The following is a 23679-nucleotide window of genomic DNA, read 5'->3' as shown; positions in this document are numbered from 1 at the left end:
TCTTTAATAGGGTAGCCTAGGTTCAACATCTCCCTCTCTCTCATCGGGTAATCCAGAGAGAGCTTCGACAATAACCCTCAAATATCATCAGTATGCATATTAGAGACTGAAGCAGAGGACGATAGAATATTCATGTTTCCCTAATAACCGGATGGGAAGAATTAATCAAATCACTCTATAATTTATTAATGCGATCACTTTAAGGCGGGTTATTGGCTAGAAAAAATGCATGCAATGTAAATGTATGCGATGTATGTTCAACCCCAGGGGGTTTCGGGACTCTCTGGTGTCTATCTTGCTCATAAAATTATATTTTCTGCTCATTAAACTGGCTCTTTGGTCGATACTTAAAATATATATCTATGTATCATGATACTGGAGAAAGACTAGTAGACTAGTCATCTGCTTCTTTACATAAGACATGTCCTTGTGTTTACTTGTATTTTATATTGTTAAATACACACTATTGGTTCAAAAATTCTATTATTCAATAAATGTTTTTGAAAGAAGTATCTTATGTTCAACAAGGCTGCAATTATTTGATGAAATTCAATTCAGTAAATATTATTATGGTTTAAAATAACTGTTATATATATATATATATATATTTTTTTTTTTAAATGTAATTTATTACTGTAATGGAAATAGAAACGTCAAAAGAACAGCATTTATTTGAAATAGAAATCTTTTGTAACATTATAAATGTTTTTACTGTCACTTTTGATTAATGCTGAAAATTATTCATTTCTTAAAATAAAATAAAAAATATCCAAACTTTTGAATGGTGGTGTAGATGCACTAACAAGTAACTCCTTTCTAACACTGTTTCACTTGATGAACAAAGTAAAGAAGGTTGATTGGTATGCTGAAAAAAAAAAACTTCACAGATGGAAGATGTCAACATCTCAAAAAGAGAAACCGTAACCACAGGACTGTTCTTGTAGATACAGTAGACTGTCAATAGTGTAAGGCTCTTTTATGCAAACACAGCTCTCTACAGATGTGCATATGGAGCAGACATTAATGAGCTGTCCGATGAGAACTGCTGTTTACTCACACTGAGTGTGTCCTTCACCTTCCCTTTGTACTATAGAGTTCCCTCTCTGTTCACTGCTGAATTATTCCCTTTGATGCACCTAAACACACACACGCATACACATACGTAGAGTGTGCATGCCTGCCACGGGCCCTTCTTCCCTTTTCACAGTCAGACCCCAGGGTCTGCATCTTTGAATCATGTGTTCACATCAGTGCATGATTACTTGACCGTGAATAATGTTTATCAAGCCTTCAAGTGCATTTTCAATGTGTTTTTTTTTTTTGTTATTCATCTCCTGTGCGCTTTCTAAAAATCACAATAGATTAGCAAATAGCTTTAAAGAACAACATGAGGGTGTATAAATGCGGACAAAACTTGGTTGAACCTGTCCCTTTATAAAACTTTCCCCCAGTTTTATGTGCAGAGTCAATCAAACCTCTATGGGACTAATTATAAAATCACAGCTAGAAAATAAGAATAAATGACTATATTTTACATATATTTAAGACTAAAATCATTTTCCAAAATTAGTTTTCTACATCTGACCTTTGACGCCATTTAAAACTGATTTTGTCCTAATAGGGTAAATTATTTTTGGCAAATTGTCTGAAACTTGGCAAATTCAGAAGCAATTTCACTGACTGAAAAGTAGTGAAGCCACATCTAAGGGTTTCAAACAATATTAAAACAATCTTTAACATTGTTTCTTTCTTGGAATTCCAAATCAATGATTGTAGCACAAGTGAAAATCAAGAAGGCTCTTCTTGTTAAGTGTAGCCAACACTTTCCACATGTAACTTGATTTTAAAGTTCCCCTGTGGTGAAATTCAAGCTTTTAATGTAGTTTATGTCTATGGTGTTTTTAATGCGCTTTAAGACAAACCATGTACACATTCATAAGTCAGCACCATTGCTGAGTATTTGCTCTTTAAAACTGCAGTGAACCAAAGACAGTCTCAAAAAACGCGGTTTGAAATCGCTGGTGTTTCTGGCATCATAAACTGCCTTGAACTCACAATGGAGCCTTGACAGCATGTGACCTAACATGATGTGCTAATGTCTCTTTCACTTCCTTGTTGCCAAAAATGTCAAGCATATGGCACATAGATTTTAATTTTATTGGCTTAAGGGGATCTCATATGGAAATACTCAAATTAAAAATTTTTTGGTTGAATATTATTATTGTATTTTAAATGCAAATTTATTTGCATCGTTTATAAATGACGATGTCGAGGGTTAAAGTAAGCCATTCATGGGTTAATTTCCTCAAAGTGTAAACACTTCTGTTTGTTCGAGTATCCAAATCAGTCATTAACCAATAGCATGAGTGGTTCTGTTAAGTTCATTTTCTGAAAAATTGAAGTCGTCAATAACCTAGCCTCATTTTTCAAACGTGTAGGACTTTCTTTCTTTTGTGTAATAAGGGTTTAAACTGACAGCCTTAGTGACCTTCAGTTTCATTGCATCTTTTATCAGTAAAATGAAAGGGAACGGTGACTAAGGCTGTCATTCTTCTAAACATCTCCTTTTGTGTTCCAAGAAAGTCATGGGTTTAGATAACATTAGGGTGAGTAAGATGACAGAATTTTAGTTTTTGACTGAACTATACCGTCAAGTCTATACCATCATGCAAATAGTCATGCAAATGTTATCATGATGGAAGGGTAATTATTTCATGACACACTTTAGACGTTGTGCTGAAATGATAGTACTAATAATAACCATATAATATAAAAAAAATATAAAAAGCTAAAATTGCTCATTGCTCAACTGTCATTGGAATTAGCTGAACATTTACACAAATGATGTGAAAGAGTAGTGTCCTCAAAAAGCCTAGATTCATCACAGAAATCCAGGCATATATAGTCCTCCATTTACACATCAGCTACATGACAGCTCCAATTTGAACGGAATAGAGTTTTTCCCCTTCATTTTTCCTTGATTGATCAAATCACAGGGGAAGTAGGCAGAGACTGAAAACTCACTCACCCTGCGAAACTGCAACTCGTGAGCAAATGACTGGCATCCACAACCCTCTTAAAAGCGAACCCCTTCTCACCTGCTCGACGTGTCTCTTCTCAGCCACCTCCACTACAATACGACCCTCATCCAAAAATAGAACACTAGTACAAGAACTAGGATGACAGCACGCTGCAACGGGAACAAGGCAATTAGATTTAAAACAAGAGAAGGTGCGCTTAAAGACATGTTTAAAGACTGAACCAAACTAAAGAACGCAGTGGTATATTTAGAAACCAAAGTACTGTGAAGTTATCACAGAGATAAACAGTCTCAAATAAAACCGGTTCCTATAAGCTCCGCTGTGACAATGAAGATAGGACTTCAAAAAGCGCAGCTGAGATATGTGCACTTGTCAGAGAAGAGATGCCGTTAAGAGAATATTACGCACTTACCCTGTAGCTATCAGTGAGAAGCATTCATGGAGACAGATGCAGCGCGTGTCTGTCCAAGTATATATAGACATCACTTGGTTGAGAGCCAAAGTTCAGATGATAAAATGTAACTACATACAACTACGGCTGAAACTAACCAGTGCTATTCTGATAAGAATCTCATCTAATGAGTATTAGGACAATTCATCAGGTAATGCAAGGAATAATCAACAGCACTTTTAGCCCTTAAACGCACACCTCGGGTCTTTCATTACCTTTAAAGTTAGACATCAACCTTCTTAGTATTCCTCAATCAATTCATTATAAACCATATAACAAGAAAAAAATAATACAATTATAAAAGAATGCCTGTTTTCTCATTCATTTTTTGTAAAAATTGTATAGGGTCGCTTCAGTATATTTTTTCTGCACAACAATAATTGAGTCTTTGATGACTGAATAAGTGCAATTCACATTTATTCCACAAGGTGGCAATGTCTAATACACAATGATGAAGTGATGTTTCACTCATAGTTACAGCAGGCAGAAAAGAAAAGAATAGGAAGTATCATCAGCAAAACTTGAAATGGTTCAGTGATATACTGCAGAGCAAATACTGAACGCAAGCAAAGAACGTGAATATGAGCCAGATGCTGAAAGTACTGGGAAATGAGCTCTGATGAGGACAGTGATGATGATGATATAAAACTTCTGCTCAAACTGAACCCTTCCAAACTCTAAAAGGGAACAAAATATGCTTTATTTTATTCTTCTGTAATAGTTACTGTAATATCAGGAGAGTTTTATAATATCGCGACAGGTAGAGATTCATTCATCCGTGTTAGATATAGATTCGGGTCGCTAAAGACCCAAATATATAATATTGATTGGCGAAACATTCAAGCATTTAAGGGTTAAGGCCCCAATATTCTTCAAGTGAAATCAAAGAACTAACTGGTGTGACATTATTTTGAACAAAATAGAAACAAAATTGAAACAAAATTGCGTTTAGAGTTCATTTTGGAAGTTTGAAACGGCTTGCCAAAACAAACTTTCCAGAAAAGTTCACCCTGGCTGGTAAACACCTTCAAAACTACCAATGGTCCATAGCGATTGCATAATTGGTGGGTGTGGCTCTGAGGCTCCGCCTTCTTTGATGTGATTAGCTTCTCCGGTTAATTTCTTCTGTTCAGTCCGTCGAGGTCAGATGTCACGTGAGTAAAAACATGAAAACACTGCTTTATAGTAGAAAATTAAGTTGTAATTCTAATGGAAAGACACTGACATTGTTCAATACTGTAAAGCTGCTTGCTTTAAAGCAATAGATTCTATATATAAACGTGACATGAATTGAGTGTGCATTGCAGAGCTGGTGCAAACAGATCAACGTCGATCAGATGCTTTCTTATCTGCTGTTTTCTCAGTGCTGTCATTTTTGTTGTGCGTATATTTTGTTGTTTGAATGTTTGCTAACTGTATCCTGGTAATGTATTTCAAACTTCTTTTTTGCGGGGCCTTAAAACGTCTCTCTCATCTAACTCACTATCACACACACTCTCAGCAGAACACTGAGGAACCATCTCACCCAGCACATAACTGGTTTCAGCTGCTCTCCTCAGGCAGACACCTGAGATCGCTAACATCTAAAACCTCCTGATTAAAGAACATTTTCTTTCCAACAGCTGTCAGGCTTCTCAATAAACATCTGTAGAGTAACCATATTACACCTCAGGGGCACTTTAAGGCCCATGTTTACATGCACATCAGTATAATCAGTCTATTTTCAATATTTTAACTAGTGCACAGATTTCTCCTGTTTTGCAGATTGTATAATGTTGTATATTAATATTGCATTATTTACTGTATATTGTGTTCTCCATTGTACACAGTAATTTATACTTGCACATTTGTTTTGTTTGCAACCTTTTTTGCACACATTTTCTTATTTGTAATTTTTGTATTGTATTTTATATCCAACTATTCAGCTTTTGCCTTGAGCTCAAGGTTTTATTAGGCATGTGCTATATATATATATATATAAATCTAAATGGCATATACTGTAAATGACAAAATGAAAGCATCTTGAAAATACCTTTTAATAGCAATTACAATTACAAGCAAAAAATATTTTTATTTCATATAGCCTAAATATTTTTAGATTTTTTATAATATTTTTTAATGAATAAATATATATTTATATATATTATAATATATAATATATAATATAATATACATACATATATATACACTCACCGGCCACTTTATTAGGTACCCCATGCTAGTAACGGGTTGGACCCCCTTTTGCCTTCAGAACTGCCTCAATTCTTCGTGGCATAGATTCAACAAGGTGCTGGAAGCATTCCTCAGGGAGTTCGGTCCATATTGACATGATGGCATCACACAGTTGCCGCAGATTTGTCGGCTGCACATCCATGATGCGAATCTCCCGTTCCACCACATCCCAAAGATGCTCTATTGGGTTGAGATCTGGTGACTGTGGAGGCCATTTTAGTACAGTGAACTCATTGTCATGTTCAAGAAACCAATTTGAAATGATTAGAGCTTTGTGACATGGTGGAAGTAGCCATCAGAGGATGGGTACATGGTGGCCATAAAGGGATGGACATGGTCAGAAACAATGCTCAGGTAGGCCGTGGCATTTAAACGATGCCCAATTGGCACTAAGGGGCCTAAAGTGTGCCAGGAAAACATCCCCCACACCATTACACCACCGCCACCAGCCTGCACAGTGGTAACAAGGCATGATGGTTCCATGTTCTCATTCTGTTTACGCCAAATTCTGACTCTAACATCTGAATGTCTCAACAGAAATCGAGACTCATCAGACCAGGCAACATTTTTCCAGTCTTCAACTGTTCAATTTTGGTGAGCTCTTGCAAATTGTAGCCTCTTTTTCCTATTTGTAGTGGAGATGAGTGGTACCCGGTGGAGTCTTCTGCTGTTGTAGCCCATCCGCCTCAAGGTTGTGCGTGTTGTGGCTTCACAAATGCTTTGCTGCATACCTCGGTTGTAACGAGTGGTTATTTCAGTCACTGTTGCCCTTCTATCAGCTCGAACCAGTCTGGCCATTCTCCTCTGACCTCTGGCATCAACAAGGCATTTCCGCCCACAGAACTGCCGCTCACTGGATGTTTTTTCTTTTTCGGACCATTCTCTGTAAACCCTAGAGATGGTTGTGCGTGAAAATCCCAGTAGATTAGCAGTTTCTGAAATACTCAGACCAGCCCTTCTGGCACCAACAATCATGCCACGTTCAAAGTCACTCAAATCAACTTTCTTCCCCATACTGATGCTCGGTTTGAACTGCAGGAGATTGTCTTGACCATGTCTACATGCCTAAATGCACTGAGTTGCCGCCATGTGATTGGCTGCTTAGAAATTAAGTGTTAACGAGCAGTTGGACAGGTGTACCTAATAAAGTGGCCGGTGAGTGTATATATATATATATATATATATATATATATATATATATATATATATATATACACTGAATCACCTAAAGGATTATTAGGAACACCTGTTCAATTTCTCATTACTGCAATTAGCTAATCAACCAATCACATGGCAGTTGCTTCAATGCATTTAGGGGTGTGGTCCTGGTCAAGACAATCTCCTGAACTCCAAACTGAATGTCAGAATGGGAAAGAAAGGTGATTTAAGCAATTTTGAGCGTGGCATGGTTGTTGGTGCCAGACGGGCCGGTCTGAGTATTTCACAATCTGCTCAGTTACTGGGATTTTCACGCACAACCATTTCTAGGGTTTACAAAGAATGGTGTGAAAAGGGAAAAACATCCAGTATGCGGCAGTCCTGTGGGCGAAAATGCCTTCTTGATGCTAGAGGTCAGAGGAGAATGGGCCGACTGATTCAAGCTGATAGAAGAGCAACTTTGACTGAAATAACCACTCGTTACAACCGAGGTATGCAGCAAAGCATTTGTGAAGCCACAACACGCACAACCTTGAGGCGGATGGGCTACAACAGCAGAAGACCCCACCGGGTACTCATCTCCACTACAAATAGGAAAAAGAGGCTACAATTTGCAAGAGCTCACCAAAATTGGACAGTTGAAGACTGGAAAAATGTTGCCTGGTCTGATGAGTCTCGATTTCTGTTGAGACATTCAGTAGAGGTCGACCGATTGATCGGTCGGACGATTAATCGGCCGATTTTTTGCATTTTTTTACATAATCGGCATCGGCCAATATCCAAGTATATCAAGCCGATTATTAGGCAGGCGCATCTGCGGGCAGCCTAGTGTTGTCGTGGGACACGTGTTTGACGCGCGCTGCCGCTTGAGTCATTTTTCAGCCGAGTGAGCAGACCTCATACAGTGCCTAAGGCAGGAGCTAACTAAGTGCTTTGGAGAAAACGATAAGGATTCAATTCTTATAACTCCTTTATATTTAATTAAAAACTTTTGATATGTTACTGCCAACTTCGAGAAAAAACCTGAATAAGCGACATGACATTCGGCTACTTTGGATCGTAGTTGAAGTTGCATTATCACAGAAGAGTTGCGATCATGTCACAATAAGTAAGCAATAATTTTGCAATTACAGAGTGAATCTGAGACTTTTATTTGTTCTGTTTGTGTGGCTTATATTTGAGAGGGTTGTCACTCAATGCAGAGAAATAAATAACGTTAAAATAAATAAGACCAACGCACTATAGGCTACTTGACAGACTGGCTTTGCTTTGCTAGCGGGTAGCTACAGACAGACCCGGTGCTAATACGGCACTGGAACCTTAACGATCGTTATCTACCGCACCGAATATCAACGCGGATTTCTGTGCTTCAGTTCGGTGCTACTGTTATGCCAGTGCTTCTCTTGGATGCTCAGAAAACGGACGTTAGAATAACAGAAACATCGCTTTGCTGCACGTGACGCTAGTCAGCAGCGAATTTTATCATACCATTAGTTAGTTAGTAGCTGGATTAAACATGGTTAAAATGCTGGCCAAACAGTGTAAAGTGTGACTGCATTTCACTGTAGACTAAAAGGTCCAACAGCGGGATGCAGTTGTCTGAATAACAACAGACGGACGGTGCGTTGTGGGCATTTAAAGTTTTTGTAAAATATCATTTTCCCATCTGGTGGTTGTTTTTGTCGTTCAACAGCAATTTACTAGTGAAATACGTTATTGTTATAAGTTAAATAAAATAAAATATAATAAACCTTATATAAAAAAATATTAAATAATTCAAAGTTTTTTTCCCCTTTTTGTGATAATTAGGTTATGTTCATTTGGCTTTGTCCGTCAACAAACAAAACAAACAAACCAAAAATACAGCCCATGTTTCAGGACAGTTTTTGGGAAGAGGATAGAAATGTTTTTAGCCTTGTATTACTTACAATGCACTGACATTATACATTTTTAATTTAAGTGTACAAGTGCAGATTGTTCATTGTTCAAGTGTTCAATAAGTGTTGGAAAGAGAAAAAAGTCCAGGGTGCTCAAGGAGTTCAAAAAAGTATTAGAAGGTGCTCTTTGGGGTCGAGAGTTCAATGTCATGTAGAAAAGGGAATCCAAGGCACTCTCTTCTTTAGAAAATTAAAAAGCCTTTATTAGACTGGCTTTATCATGATTGAAAAAATTGTTAAAACATGTTGTATTTTCCCCCACATGTTTTAACAATTTTTTCAATCATGATAGAGCCAGTCTAATAAAGGCTTTTTAATTTTCTAAAGAAGAGTGCCTTGGATTCCCTTTTCTACGTTCAATAAATGTTTTTGAGAAAGTTTGTCTATGTTAAGTAATTATTATTTCTGTTACATTTTATCTTTCAAATAGAGGTTAAAACAAGCACATATCGGCCAAATATCAGCCAAAATAAATCGGCAACATTAATCGGCCATCGGCCGACCCGGATTTCAAAAGATCGGCATCGGCATCGGCCTGAAAAAAAACATATCTGTCGACCTCTAACATTCAGATGGTAGAGTCAGAATTTAGCGTAAACAGAATGAGAACATGGATCCATCATGCCTTGTTACCACTGTGCAGGCTGGTGGTGGTGGTGTAATGGTGTGGGGGATGTTTTCTTGGCACACTTTAGGCCCCTTAGTGCCAATTGGGCATCGTTTAAATGCCACGGCCTACCTGAGCATTGTTTCTGACCATGTCCATCCCTTTATGGCCACCATGTACGCATCCTCTGATGGCTACTTCCAGCAGGATAATGCACCATGTCACAAAGCTCGAATCATTTCAAATTGGTTTCTTGAACATGACAATCAGTTCACTGTACTAAAATGGCCCCCACAGTCACCAGATCTCAACCCAATAGAGCATCTTTGGGATGTGGTGGAACGGGAGCTTCGTGCCCTGGATGTGCATCCCACAAATCTCCATCAACTGCAAGATGCTATCCTATCAATATGGGCCAACATTTCTAAAGAATGCTTTCAGCACCTTGTTGAATCAATACCACGTAGAATTAAAGCAGTTCTGAAGGCGAAAGGGGGTCAAACACAGTATTAGTATGCTGTTCCTAATAATCCTTTAGGTGAGTGTATATATATTATATATGCAACTGTGGTTGCCAGAACTTTACTGTAAAAAAATATGGACAGACTAACTTAAATTTATGGTAAAAACCAATGTATCACACAGGAAATTCTGGGAATGTCAATTTATATTATTTTTTTTCCTCACAATAAATTATTTGTTCTTTTTCATCTTCAAAAACTGTACATTTAACAGCATTTTAATGTAAAATTACATGAAACGTTTAATTGGATCTATTACATATTTTCACCTTATATAGTAAGGAAACACCGTTAACCAATTATAACAGGTTTTTAACATTAAAATTACGATATATGTTTTATAGTGTAAAAGTATATTATAGAAAAATATCTAAATACAAATAGCACACTATAATTTAAAAACACAAATACAGCTCGAGTCAAACTACTTTTATGGTGCTTTTTGTAATTTTTTAACCTAATAACTATTCAACTAAAAGTATTATTTGTTTCTGTAAGTATTGTTTGTTTTATTGTTCACACTCTTAACTATTCTGGCCCTACAGACCACTACAGTTTTGTGATCACATGAGAGTAATGTTTGGGAAGATCCATTTTTAGTAAATGTCCCTCCTCAGGCAGAATATGAGCAGTCAGGAAAGTGAGGGGGCTTTTATGGCGAAGGGCAAAGGTTAATGATGTCGCCAAGCAGATGCTTGAAGGTCAGAGCATTGACCATGCATTTAGCGCAGTGGCAGAGAAAAGGCTAAGTCACAAAATCTGGCAGGGGACTACCGCATCCCACAATGCAACAGTGCGTTTGTGTCACTCTGGCCCTTCCATGCTGCCTGACGGGGGACGAGCTTAGGGGGTGGTGGGTCATTATGTTACCCCTATGGCGTTATCGTGACAGAGCAGGCGGTTCTAGAAAACGAGGTTAGGGTCCAGAGGAAAGACAGGAAGCGTCCCGCTAGAGCAGATCGTGTTCTGGGCTCCTGAAGGGCAGAGCCTGGCAGTGCGTCAATGCACAGCATGTCATGCCGAGTCAAAACAGCACTTACGGCTGAGACAGCAAAAACCTATCCTTCACCTCTCTCTACCTCCACCTATCCATCTACCTTTCCATCCATCACTCAAAAGCTTAACCAGAACAACATCTGCTAGTATAATCTCTCGATAAAGTTGGCTGTTCGGAAGTGCTTCAGTCATGCGAGTTTCCTCCGAGGAGGCAAGGGATGAGAAAATAATCCATATTACAAAAATAAAATAACGCAAATATTACAACTGTGACATTAAAAAGTGTATTAATCACTTGTTTATCTAAAGTAACACTGTCCAACAGCGACACCACATGTGACATAGGGCTGGACGATTTTGGCTAAAATCATAATCACGATTAATCAAACAAGTTACCTCGATTACGATTATTGAACGATTATTTTTTATTTATTTTTTATCATGTCACTGGCAAGGCTTATACTGTAAATATGTTCACGGTTATTTTTTCTAATGAAAGAGTGCATAACATTATCTTTGTGATTCTAAAATAAGGAAACACACAGAAAGCTATTAATGCTTATTTATTAAACATTTCAAACAATTGAATCAAACAAAGCATACAATGCTTGAAATAAAAAACGTCTTATAAAAAAGTCATTTAAGTTTTAATGTAAAAAGTAAGTTTCCTAAAAATGTAAAATAAAGAACTTTTAAATAGTTATTTTTGTACACAAAATAAATGATTGCAAATATTGCCATCTTAAAAGTAAAATATAACTTGTATAAAACTAAAAAACTAATCCTTTTACACTGCGTGTTTCTTTATGTTAAGCGGCTCCTATTGCTGAGTTGACTCTTGAGTTCCCCTCCATAGCCCCTTTCACACAGAGATTCCGGAAAATACACGGATGATTTGACCCGGGTTCGTTTGACTTTGGTTCATTCACACTGCCAGTGATTTTCCGGAATCAGAGAGTGCGTTCACACACACACACAACCCGTAAAAACACGTAACACATCGATGTGACATGTAATGTCTCAGCAGCGTCTGCTTATGAGCTGCGATTTCTCTCTCGAGAAACCACGCTTGTGCATTTTTTTTCTCTGATTCGATCATTAACGCTGGCGAACAATCCAGGCTTCAGCGCCATCATTACGACACGGCATTGATTGCAGCTTTTGTTCATACGCGTTCCGGGACTGAACACGGCAATGTTACTAGGTCCCCAACCTGACATCAATCCCGGGTCGTGTTTGCGTTCACACAGAAGGAATATTTCCCGGGATCAACGCGCTGTGTGAAACGGGGCTCATGTTGCTTCAATGTCGCAGACTGTACGGGGCGGAGTTACGTGACTACACACGTGGTAATATGTTTTAAGGGGACAGTACATTAACACACAGTGGCCGGAAATATCAATAGGATTAAAAAAACGAAAAAACCGACATGGTAAAATTACGTCGGTTATAGGCTCTGAATTTCGGTTTCGATTATTTTTCGATTAATCATCCAGGCCTAATGTGACACCACTCTTGCCTCCCCTGAGCCCATTGACTTTTAGCAGACCCCCTAAAGCATGCGGTGGGTTTGGTAGAGGGGTAATTGAGAATGAATGGGAGAAAGTGCAAAGCTTCTTATTCAACCTTTTAATAACAGTCACTGTTGCTGCGATGAAGGAGCAATTCAATTCAAGATACAGACAACTGAAATTTTATAAACGGCAAACTGTTTTTCTAGTTATCTGGTTTTCTAATATATCTAGGGGTGGAACAATGCAACAACATAATCGATGACATTGATTACACAACTATGTTGATTTATGTACTGTTAAAACATTAAAAGATTAATTGCAAGTCATGGTTATTATATATTGGTAAGTTAACCAAAGGATTAATTGACTAATCAGCACACTAGATTTTCCACAAAAAAAAATAGAATAACCAAAGAAAATCGATAGATTAACCGATTGAAAAATAATCAACCTTACATATTAGGTATAATATGTCTTGCAGTTGCTTTATTTTCTAAAGTGAACATACCAGGAAATTGACTCATGGCTCAGACAGTTGTGAACTCAGCTCTGAATGATTCATAAGAGTCATTTGTTTGCTAATCAAATGACTAACATTGTGTTCATTGAACATGAAAGATGCAGAATAGTGATGAAGGAAACATAAAGATCAACTAAATAACTTCTAGCACAACCTCAGAAAAGGTTTTCCCAACTGTCATGCACCAATATTAACATTCTGGCCTATACCAATAAGATGACAATAACGTTATGTTCTGGTTGATAACCAATACATACCATTGTCTATAATTAAAAATAAAACACTAAACTAAAATCAAACATTTTAAATGCTATAAGTGAATTTAGGCATCACAAGATTTATAAAGTACAGTATGAAAAATGAGATTTGCTTACATTTAACAGTGTTATTAAAATTAATAGTGTTTAAAAGATTAACTCTGCATGTGATTGATGACACTAAAAGAGAATCTAAATGTAAAAAGAGAGGAAATGATTGCAATAAATGAAAAAAAAATCTCTTATATCAGTTTATATCCTATGATATACTGATATATCATGCATCAGTAATCAATAGTGACTCATTTTTAAATGGTTGTCACTGTCTTTTGGTGCTTTTGCAACCATTTCCGTTGCAGTCTAGAGCAGAGACATTCATCCAACCTCATCCCTCGCTATCTCAGTCTATCAATATGTATGGCTGAGAGACTGTCCTTGGCTTATATTGACTCTCCTTCTGGGTCTGAATTTCCATCTTTATCTTCCCGCAGATGATGTCATTGTAAAGCCATGTGCCAACTAAACAAGGGCTGGCAAGGGACAGGATTGTGGGATTTTGGAGCATGGAGCACTAACATGTATTCACACATCCCTCTGTTCACTGCATGTCCACTTCTGTTGACATCAACTCAGCACAGAGATGGCTTAGGCAATGAAACAGAACATCAATTACACACTCATCTGGTTTGGCTAGAGAGGTTTTAGGGCAGACAGGACACTCGCTCCATGATTGTTCGCTGTGCCCTCCTCAAAATGTTCTCGCTCAGCTTGTGGGCGCATTGCAGCTGTCACAGACTTTATTCCCATTGCCTAATAAGCCAGTAATGCAAAAATCTCTATATAAAAAAACTCTTTGCCAACCAAATGTCTGTGATGGATGAGGGAGTCTTTTTATTAGAAGCAGCACCCAATAATTACCATTCCACTTCACTGAGTACCGGCCCAAGCAATTAATGTGTCATCCAATTAGCCCACCAGGAGATCCGTAAAGAGCCCACCATTGTTTAGCATGCAGATGACTCAAACCCAGGTGACGCTCTACATTTGCAAGCTCAGTTAGCCTACTTAATGTATGCGTTTCAGTTTATTAACGTAACACAAAACACTCATTTCAGAGCGCTTTCAATAAAGTTAGAACCACCTTTCAGTTTTAAAACACTACAATTAGCACCCAAAAGCTTTTTGCCTCTGCACATACTTGTATAGTGAGTGAATTGGGAAATTTTACCAGCCATGAAACTGTATTTTGCATTTTTATTTAAAAAAAAAAAAGTTATAATGTTGCAAATTTTGAAATTTTGACATTTCTGTTCATCTAAGACTCATGAAAGAAATGCATCTCCATTTCCATAAAAATAGTAGGCAGCACACTGATATATCACTGATATATAGTAAAAATGTTTCTTGAGCAGCAAATCAGTATATTAGATTGATTTTAAAAGGATCATGTGACTCAGGCCTCTGTTCCATCCAAAGAAGCGAATTTAACATTATGCTCAAAATTGGAATATCACATAAAACATTTGCAAACATAAACTAAAGTACCTTATAGTAAATATCTGTAATAAAAAAGTAAGTTCCTGCAATCACGGAAGCCACTGTGGCTCTTTTTTTCCCTACATCATAAAAGATTTGCGTCTCAGAGCCCGCAGCAAAACACAATAAATGGTGTCATGTTCTCTTGCGTTCGGATGGTGTTTGTGAGACGCTTCTGGGAGGAAATTAAACCAAATCATTCTGATGACAGACTTTGAGGCATTTCAGAATAACTAAAAGAACATTTGAGATGCTGTGCAATGAAAGTGCTCAGCTGGCTAGTCCAGTTATCCATTCACATCCAACTGTTGAGGCAAAGCCACGTGACGTTTTTCTTTCTTTTTTTTTTAGCATCGAGGGATTCATTCAGTAAATGTCTTTCCATCATAATTTATGCACATAAACTCACCTCAAGTGAGCGCATACAGGTTTTTTTTTTTGCGCATGTTTAGAATTTATGTGCATACAAATTGAAACAGCTACTGAAGACTGCAGTAATGGCTGCTAAAAATTCAGCTTTGCGATTACAATACGCAGTGTAGCGTATTCTAGTATTTTTTGACAATTTAAATATTTTGTCTTTTTTCCTTGTATATGTGTGCCAAAAAGTGGAGCTCACCGTGCCATAGCATCATTTGGTCTCGGTCTATTCTCAGTCTCTCTGTTAAAAGATATTTTTTAGTAGATAGTTATATGTCTTAGAATTGCTTGAGGATCAGACTATAATTTTTACAGTTCCATGTAAAGTATGAATTATGTTGCACTTCCTAATAAAGTTATCTTCTATTTTATTTACCTGACAGAGCATTTATTTGCATTCGCAACGTAATGCAAAAAGGCAAAAAAAAAAAAAAGAAACAAAAAAAAAGAGCTGGGGAAATAATAACAGCACACACTCACACTGCCAAATCCAGCACAGGAATGTGACACTCAACCAAATGGACAAACATGCTCTTGTACAGGAAATGGTCGGGTCAGAGTGCAAATCATTTCCTCTGTAAACAAAGGGATGTATTTCAGAAATGGCTTACAGAATAGATGGACAGCAATTGAAAAAAAAAAGAAGGTTTGTGAAATGCAAAGGGGATTATTTCAGGCAAACAAGTCTAATGATGCAGCCTGAAAATCAGTCAAGTTTCTTTGCTCGATCACGTCTCAGTACAAAATATTTCACCTTCAGGAAACTGGCTCTCCATCCGCTTCAAGTCTTCACTAAAAATAAACAAAAGGTCAATGGTCTTCAAAATTATAAGATGAAATCTTGTAAGCTTTTCATAATTGACAGTTTATGGAGTAAGACCTGGGACTTGATATTAATGGTTCTGTTATATGGGATGATATTACTGCAGCCTCAAGAAACCTGCTGCATCATGGAATTATTAATTATATGATTTTTTACACAGATTGTATTGGAGATCACAACATCTTCCTCTCCAAATTGACAATTTTGTTATCAACTATACTTTGGTACATTTATAGATATGGTGTGAACCTTTGTACCGCTCTTTGAACCGCTCTCGCTCTGTATAATGCCAGCAGTCTCTTCTTAGCGCTCTCGCTCTGTGGTAATGAATGACAGCGCACTCTTCTCAGCCACTCCAGCAACCCGGAAAAAATATCGGTATGGGTTTTTGCCGATAACAATTGTTCCACCAATCAACTATCGGTACCGATATATCGGCAAAACCGATTAATCGGTCGACCTCTAGTTATAAGGAAGTAATTTCACTGAGTTTGTTTTGTTAAGCTCTTAAGTTTGTAACCGAGTATGTGTGAGCACATCTACAAATAAATAATATGCTAACATACCACACCACTCAGGCTCCAGTCATACAAAACAAACAGGAGAGATGGCAGCAGCCCAAGAATCTCGTCTCCGCAGTGAAGGTTCAGGTCAGGTCGTTCCTGTAGCTTGTCTCTCTCCCATTCATACTCATTTTTTCCATTCTCATTTATACTTACTGCACTGAGGTTTACAGAGATTAACCCCTCGGCATCCAATCTGTTACATACATCAAAGCTTTGGCCCATACTCACATTCACAGCTGAACAGTTCCAGGTTTTGCCAACTGATGCTGTGGTGTTTAATCTCCAAGGCTAGAACTGCGATTCAGAGCTATCTGAAAACACTTCTAAAAACACCACGGGAAAACTTTTCATCATAAATCTAAAAAAAGCACTGATGCATGCCTTTTTCCCCTTGTAGAAAATCAAGGAAAATTCCCACCAACAACGACACAAGCTGGATTCTCCATTTGAGGCAGAAGGCAAGGCCAGAGTCTGAGGCAATTATGGATGTGCAAAACTACACGGTCAATGATACAAGAGTATACATGATAAAGAAAAGGATTTTTTTTTTAAATAAAACATTTCATTTCAAACACGTTTTAAAATTATGATATACTCTTTGCATTCATATTGGGTTCATATGGTTTTTAAAAACTTGTATAACATTAAAAAAATTAACTACTGTGAAAATGTAATGTGGTGAAACATTAAGTAAAAAGTAACAAGATAGTATCCTTATATCTTGATTAAATGTGAGTGTGCAGATTTAAAAAATATATGTTTTAAATGTTTTTGAATGAAATCTCTAGTGCTCACCAAAGCTGCATTTATTTGAATAAAAATACAATAAAACATTAACATTGTGAAATATTATAATAATATTAGAATATAAATAACTGTTTTACAAATTTAATATATTTTAAACTATAATTTATTCCTGTGATGGCAAAGCGGAATTTTCTGCATCATTACTCCAGTCTTCAGTGTCACATGATCCTTCAGAAATCATTAACATGCTGATTTGGTGCTCAAAAAAACAAACATTTATTCAATATAAAGTTAAAAACAGTTGTGCTGCTTAATATTTGTATGGAAACTGTGATAATGCATTTATGTATGTCTTTATGTTGTTTCTACATTAATTTTGAGATTAAATGTGAAATTACAAAATAAAAATATATAAAAAACTTTAATGTTAGGTGCGATTATTCACGCGATTATTAATTACAGAAAAATGTGTGAATAGTTCATCATTGACACCACTAATCATAATAAAAGTCTTTAAATCACTTTAATTTCATTTGTCCCTGCTGAATAAGTGTGCTATTTACTAACCACAAACTTTTGAATGGTATTGTATAATTTTCCAGGTAAAAAGTATTTACAAATTATTTATTCATACATTTATTAAATTTTTTGAAGTTCCATCACATGACACTTAACAACCTGAAATCATCTAGCTGTCAAATGACCTGATAAAATATTAATTTAAATATTAAAATATTATTTTAAGAGACTTGTCTGCACTCTGCAGGGATCCTCTCTAACAGTTTTATTTCGGTGAATTGGTTACAAAAGTGGTCCTTTGATGGCTTTCAGAGTTTTTATACCATGCTAAAGGTCTAAAAACTAAAAGACACAAATCTATGTTATCCTCTTAGTCGAGCGGTTGATAGACGACGACTGGTCGACTGACCCATGGCCTAGAGTCAATGGCCCAAGCACCCGTGGCATCCGTCCAACAAACACACACCATAGCTTCATCAGCAAATACTTTCACGTGCTTCCTCCAAAGAGGGCCGTGAGAGGGAAAGCGTGTGTTCTCTTTAGGACTATCTCTCCCCTTAGTGAATAAAGGAGGAGCGTTTTGCACACTCAGCCAACATGCAATTCACACTGCGGCACAACCAGAGCAAGGCCAGTGGACACAATGCAGGGGTATTGCACAAAGCGGTGGGCTGATGGGATCCACCACTGGGACATAGACAAAGAAGAACAGTGTTAACAGTTTAACTTGGATCAGACACAGATAATCACCAGACATTCTTACGGACCCGCACACAGTCCATCAATAATATTCAAGAGTTTGTTTGAAAAATCTCTGAAAAGTACGGTAAAAAAGGCACCTGTGGATGTAGCAATTTAGGTTTTACAAATAGAACTTAAATTGAAGTGAATTTATAGAAGCCTATATAATATAATGACAACCACCATAAAAACAGGTGGTAACGAGAAAGCCACACGATGAATCAAAGTTTATCACAATAGCTTTTCAACAATCTGATGTAAATACTAAAATATAGTATTGTTATAACACACTAAGGATGCACGATATATCAGCCACCATATTGTTATCGCCCCGATAAGAAAATTTGGCCAATATATTAAGGCTGATAAATTATGGATTATTTCCTTCAGCTGACACTATGGTGCGCACTATTTTTGCTTGAAATTTGATTGGAATCGCTTCAAAAAAGTAAAATACAATTAAGTACAACAGTTAGGTCTGTCATATAGGCAATACCTAAAATTATAATAAGAACATTAATTTATAATCAAAGCAAAAAATGTAAAAGAAGTGCTGCACAGGGTGTGAAATCTCGGTGCTCTTGGGATATTTCAGCTCAACAACAAAAAAGGTACTCCAAGGCACTCGAATAATATAGAAACTTTTTTTAAAAGCCTTTGATCATGGCTTTAAGTGAATAAAATTGGTGACAGATACTGAGATACACCTACGCGTTGCGGCTTTATGCCTTCGTCAGGCCAGGGTGTGTCTTAATTTATAATTGTGTGCTTGGGATGTGGCTTTTAATAACGAGACTTGTTTTAATCAGGCTCTCAAAACTTATATAAAAATTTGGATTTAGATTGATCGGCCAATATATCAGTTTCCGGCTTTTAAAAATAAAGAATTATCGTATCGGACAAAATTTTCATATCGGTGCATTCCAACACATAACACTAAAATAATGCAATACACATAACACTAAAATAATGCAATACACATAACACTAAAATAATGCAATACACATAACACTAAAATAATGCAATACACATAACACTAAAATAATGCAATAAACATTAATTTAATAACATAAGATGTAACAAACACCTAATGTAAATACAAGTGTTAAGAAAAATACTAAGATGAAGCAACTATTTAAATGAAAAAAAAAACATAAAATGTAAAGTGTGAGTGACACAGGGAATTCTGTGAATGTCAGTTTAAGGCTTTTCACTGAAAATTGAGACGAAGATTTTAGTTTCCAAAAACTGTTTACAGTAAAACGTATTTTACTTTAAAATTACTTGAAATGTCCTGTTAGATTCATTATAGTTTTACACTGTATACAGTAAGGAAACTTAATGTTCACCAATTAATAGGTTTTTACTGTAGCATTTTTAAAGTCTTTTAGCATTAAAATTATAATAATTTTTAACAGAGCAGATTTTCCTGTCCCATTAAGATCATGAAGTAAAAGGCAACTGTGGTTTGAGTCTAACTAAGAATAAGCTGCAAAGTGGACCGGACTTCATGCCAATAGTCAAAGCCTGACTGCACGGGTCATGTTCCAGAATTTGGGGTAAAATCAAATAAATAAAATCTGAGCTAAAATCAGTCAAATAAACTAAATAGAAGATCAGAGACATTGAAAAGAATCTAGAAAATTGAAAAAGTACAGCTATTCTACTGCTGGAGTCACAATGTTAAGGTTTAAAAAGCACCATCTCCTACCATGAGTGACCTCGAATATTATGACAGACTCTGAGAAGAAATAGAGGTACAATGGTAAAAGGGGGAACTGTGGAGAGAGAGAAAAAAACCCTGAGGGGGAAAAGAAGAGAGAAAGTGAGATAAAAGAAGAGATAATAGGATTGTCTATCAGGCCCCGTCACAGTTTCTAAGAAATTGGGTAAGAGTTCAAGCTGTATTGTCTTACAAAAGAACTACTAGAGGAGAACATTCACAGAAACCTCACCCATGTTCAAAGTTCACTTATGAGAGAGAACAGGTCCGGAGATGGCGAATAGGTAGGATCACATAACTCTTGATGTAAACACAGATTAACACGTCCTACTCTACATCCGTTCCCTGAACTGAGAGAAAAGGGGAGATAAGGAAAGACTCCAGGTATCAAATTCACATTATGGTGTATATGTACTCTCCCTCCCGAGAAGGGATTCAGTTATCCTCAACATTTTTGCTACGGCTTTCTTAATATGCATGAGAGTGTTTATGAGTGTGGGCATCCAAGGAAAAACGTGAGATACTCTCCATTAATTTTAACGAATCAAACATTTGATTGAGATTCGGGAAACTCACTGATTGGTGGATCTCACATCGGGTCATGGACCTCAGCAACAAACACAGTGAAAAGCACAACTGTTTCTTTAGAGATTCCAAACACTTAGACACAACTAGACTCAAACAAGCAGAAAAACAAGTTAATTAAATGAACTGGAACAAAACAAACCCTCTGACAGAACAAAGCAGCAAACACTGCACAAACAGAATCAGACTTGACAGTGAAAGATCATCAAGCTCAACCTCCCACTGGTACTAGCATCTTTGTCTTGGTTGTGAATTTCTCATGTGAACTCTGTTCTTCCTCTCTCTTTCTTCTTCCTGTCCTTCTATCTCTCACCCTCCCTCTAGTCTAGCTCAATCTCCTGTCTCTTCTTCTATGTGGTTGACAGCACAAATCTGTTGTCATGACCTTTATCTGAGAGGCTGACTGTGAATGGTCAGGCCTTGGGCTGTGGAGTGCTGAAGCAGTCACAGATATCCATACATAGCGTCTGGTCACCTACTCACAGACAATTAACCTCACTGTCTCCAACATCTGGCAATGGTCAGCACATTTATTTCAACACATCTACCCATATTCTAGCTGCTAAAACACTTAATATACAGGAATTGCTGCTGCTTAACCTAATGATTGAAATGTTAAAGAGATAGGCCTAGTTCAGGCAAAAATGATGAGTTTATTGCACAAGAATACAACACGAAAACAGGCAGAGGGGAACCGTCAGGGCCATATAGGCCCTCAGATAAAAATATATATTTACAAACGTATACATAACCCAAGTTATTTAAAATCGAATACCTCTTATTGTCTGTTGTCTGTTCATTACTCCAAAAAGTAGTATTTTACAAAATACACAACACATACTAATCTCTGCACCAGTAAAATCATAAATGATGAATAATTTATAATATACAAAATTATAAATAATGCTCCAAAGCCATAGATAGTGTGGATTTACTGTAATGTTCATTAAGGGCAGTGAGCTTTGGAATTTTTTTAGACCTTGAACAGTAGCGCACTTACTTCCTGTCGCATAGATTTGCTCTCAAGTGGCCAAGATCGCAAATGTAAGTCCAATGAATGACATCTTCTTGTGAGTTGTCTTTATGACACTAAGTAACCTGCCATACAGGAACCGGATGAGGTTTGATATTGCTGAAACGTTGCCGATTTTGGCATGTGTATATACATGAATTGATCAATGTTCTGAAAAGTTAAAGTTAAAAGTTAAACCACTGAATTTGTATGGATTTCTTTTACTCACCTTTGTGGAGCTTGAAACTTTTGGAGAGTACTATTGACTTTTATTGCATGGAGAAAAACAGCTGAAAGTTTCTTCAAAATAATTTGTGTTCAACAGAGGAAAGAAAATCATACAGGTTTGGAACAACATGAACACAAGATGATAGAATTTACATGTTTGTGTAAACTATACTTTTAAATGCATGCAGTTACCCAAGAGCCATCTTCTTCAAATTCCCATGACTTCTAGCTACACATTTACATTTATGCATTTGGCAGACGCTTTTATCCAAAGTGACTTGCATTGCATTTCAACATCTTTATATTCATATCCGTTGCTTTCCCTGGAAATCGAACCCATGGCCTTGGTGTTGCAAGCGCCAACGCTCTACTGTTTGAGCTACACCTGAGCCTGCGTTCTGCTCTGTCCTGTCTGAGCGAGGGGGAGGGCTGGAGTAGGCTCTGAATCAGCAGGGGAGAGGGGCAAGCCGGGCCCAAATCTGCTGCTCAATCCGAGCTGCAATGAAGCACTTAGAGGCGGTGTTGAATTTCACACTCCTGCCCTGTCCAGTCCAGAATGGCCATTTCACTGAGGAAATTCAAAACCAGCCATGCAGTTAAAGGAGAACTCCGGCGCAAAATGAACCTTTGGTCCTATTACGCATTGTTACCTAGTCAACCGTTATCTGAGATTTGTTTTCATGATTATCGAATGTAAATAGTTTTATCTCTAAAAACAGTTTAGCTACGAACGCCGATCCAAGTGCGCTGGTGAGATGTGAACGAGCTATAAGTCGTGATAAGGTGAGCGCGAACAGCAGGCTTGGATCGGCGTTCGTAGATCGACGGGTAGAGACTCTTTTTCAAAGATGGCTCCTGTCTGTATACGCGAAGTTGACTGTGTGTAAAAAATATCTTCTTATTAAACTGTCTGGACACTGACAAAGTTCTCAATGCTTCGGTTTGAAGGTAGGGACCCTCATTATGCTACCGTGTTAGTGTGGGTCTATTTTCAGCCTTGTTAGTGGTATTAACAAGCGATTTTTATTTGTCATTACACTATGCCCAATATACTAGCGTTATACTAGCTTTATAGGCTAAACTGTTTTTAGAGATAAAACTATTAACATTCGATAATCATGAAAACAAATCTCAGATAACGGTTGACTAGGTAACAATGTTTAATTAGACTAAAGGTTCATTTTGCGCCGGAGTTCTCCTTTAAGAGCAGGCGACCCTTAATTACAGCCCACGAAGCCCTTTACAGGGTGTTTATGACTGGAAAATGAATTAATGATCAGTTCAGTGTGCATGGCAATGGGGTGCTGAAAGAGAAGGGCTGTTGTGTCTGATCATGTCTGATCAGGGATGCATCTGTGCACTTTCAAGAAGATGTTTGTGCGTAAGAGAGAGAGCATTTATATTACACAGAGAGATGACAGAACCTTTCATAAGGAAGATTAGGTCTGATATCTGCTACAAGAAAACACAATCACCTTGCTGGAGCAGCTGATGGAGTGACATGATAAAGGTGCATCTCTATGCCCACAGACTTCCAACCTACTG

At 37.2% G+C, this 23679-nt stretch overlaps 1 protein-coding gene across 2 annotated transcripts in view; it reads right to left on the bottom strand.

Moving 5' to 3' along the window:
- The window catches only part of nck2a (NCK adaptor protein 2a), a 65979-nt gene that overhangs the window by 34876 nt on the left and 7424 nt on the right, over window positions 1–23679 (bottom strand). Inside the window, exon 1 of one of the 2 annotated variants that reach the window (XM_056251781.1) lies at window positions 3099–3193. The exons of the other annotated variant lie outside the window; for it this stretch is intronic. The gene's annotated coding sequence lies outside the window, so the exon portion shown is untranslated. Of the gene's footprint in view, window positions 1–3098; window positions 3194–23679 lie in introns of those variants that run through there. 2 annotated transcript variants of the gene reach the window in all.

Source organism: Rhinichthys klamathensis, unplaced genomic scaffold (assembly GCF_029890125.1).
Source record: "Rhinichthys klamathensis goyatoka isolate OS25496 unplaced genomic scaffold, OSU_Roscu_1.1 h1tg000090l_1, whole genome shotgun sequence".
NCBI classification, from domain to species: Eukaryota; Metazoa; Chordata; class Actinopteri; order Cypriniformes; family Leuciscidae; genus Rhinichthys; species Rhinichthys klamathensis.
Note: the sequence above shows the minus strand (reverse complement) of the source record. Positions and strands in the feature narration are given on the sequence as shown.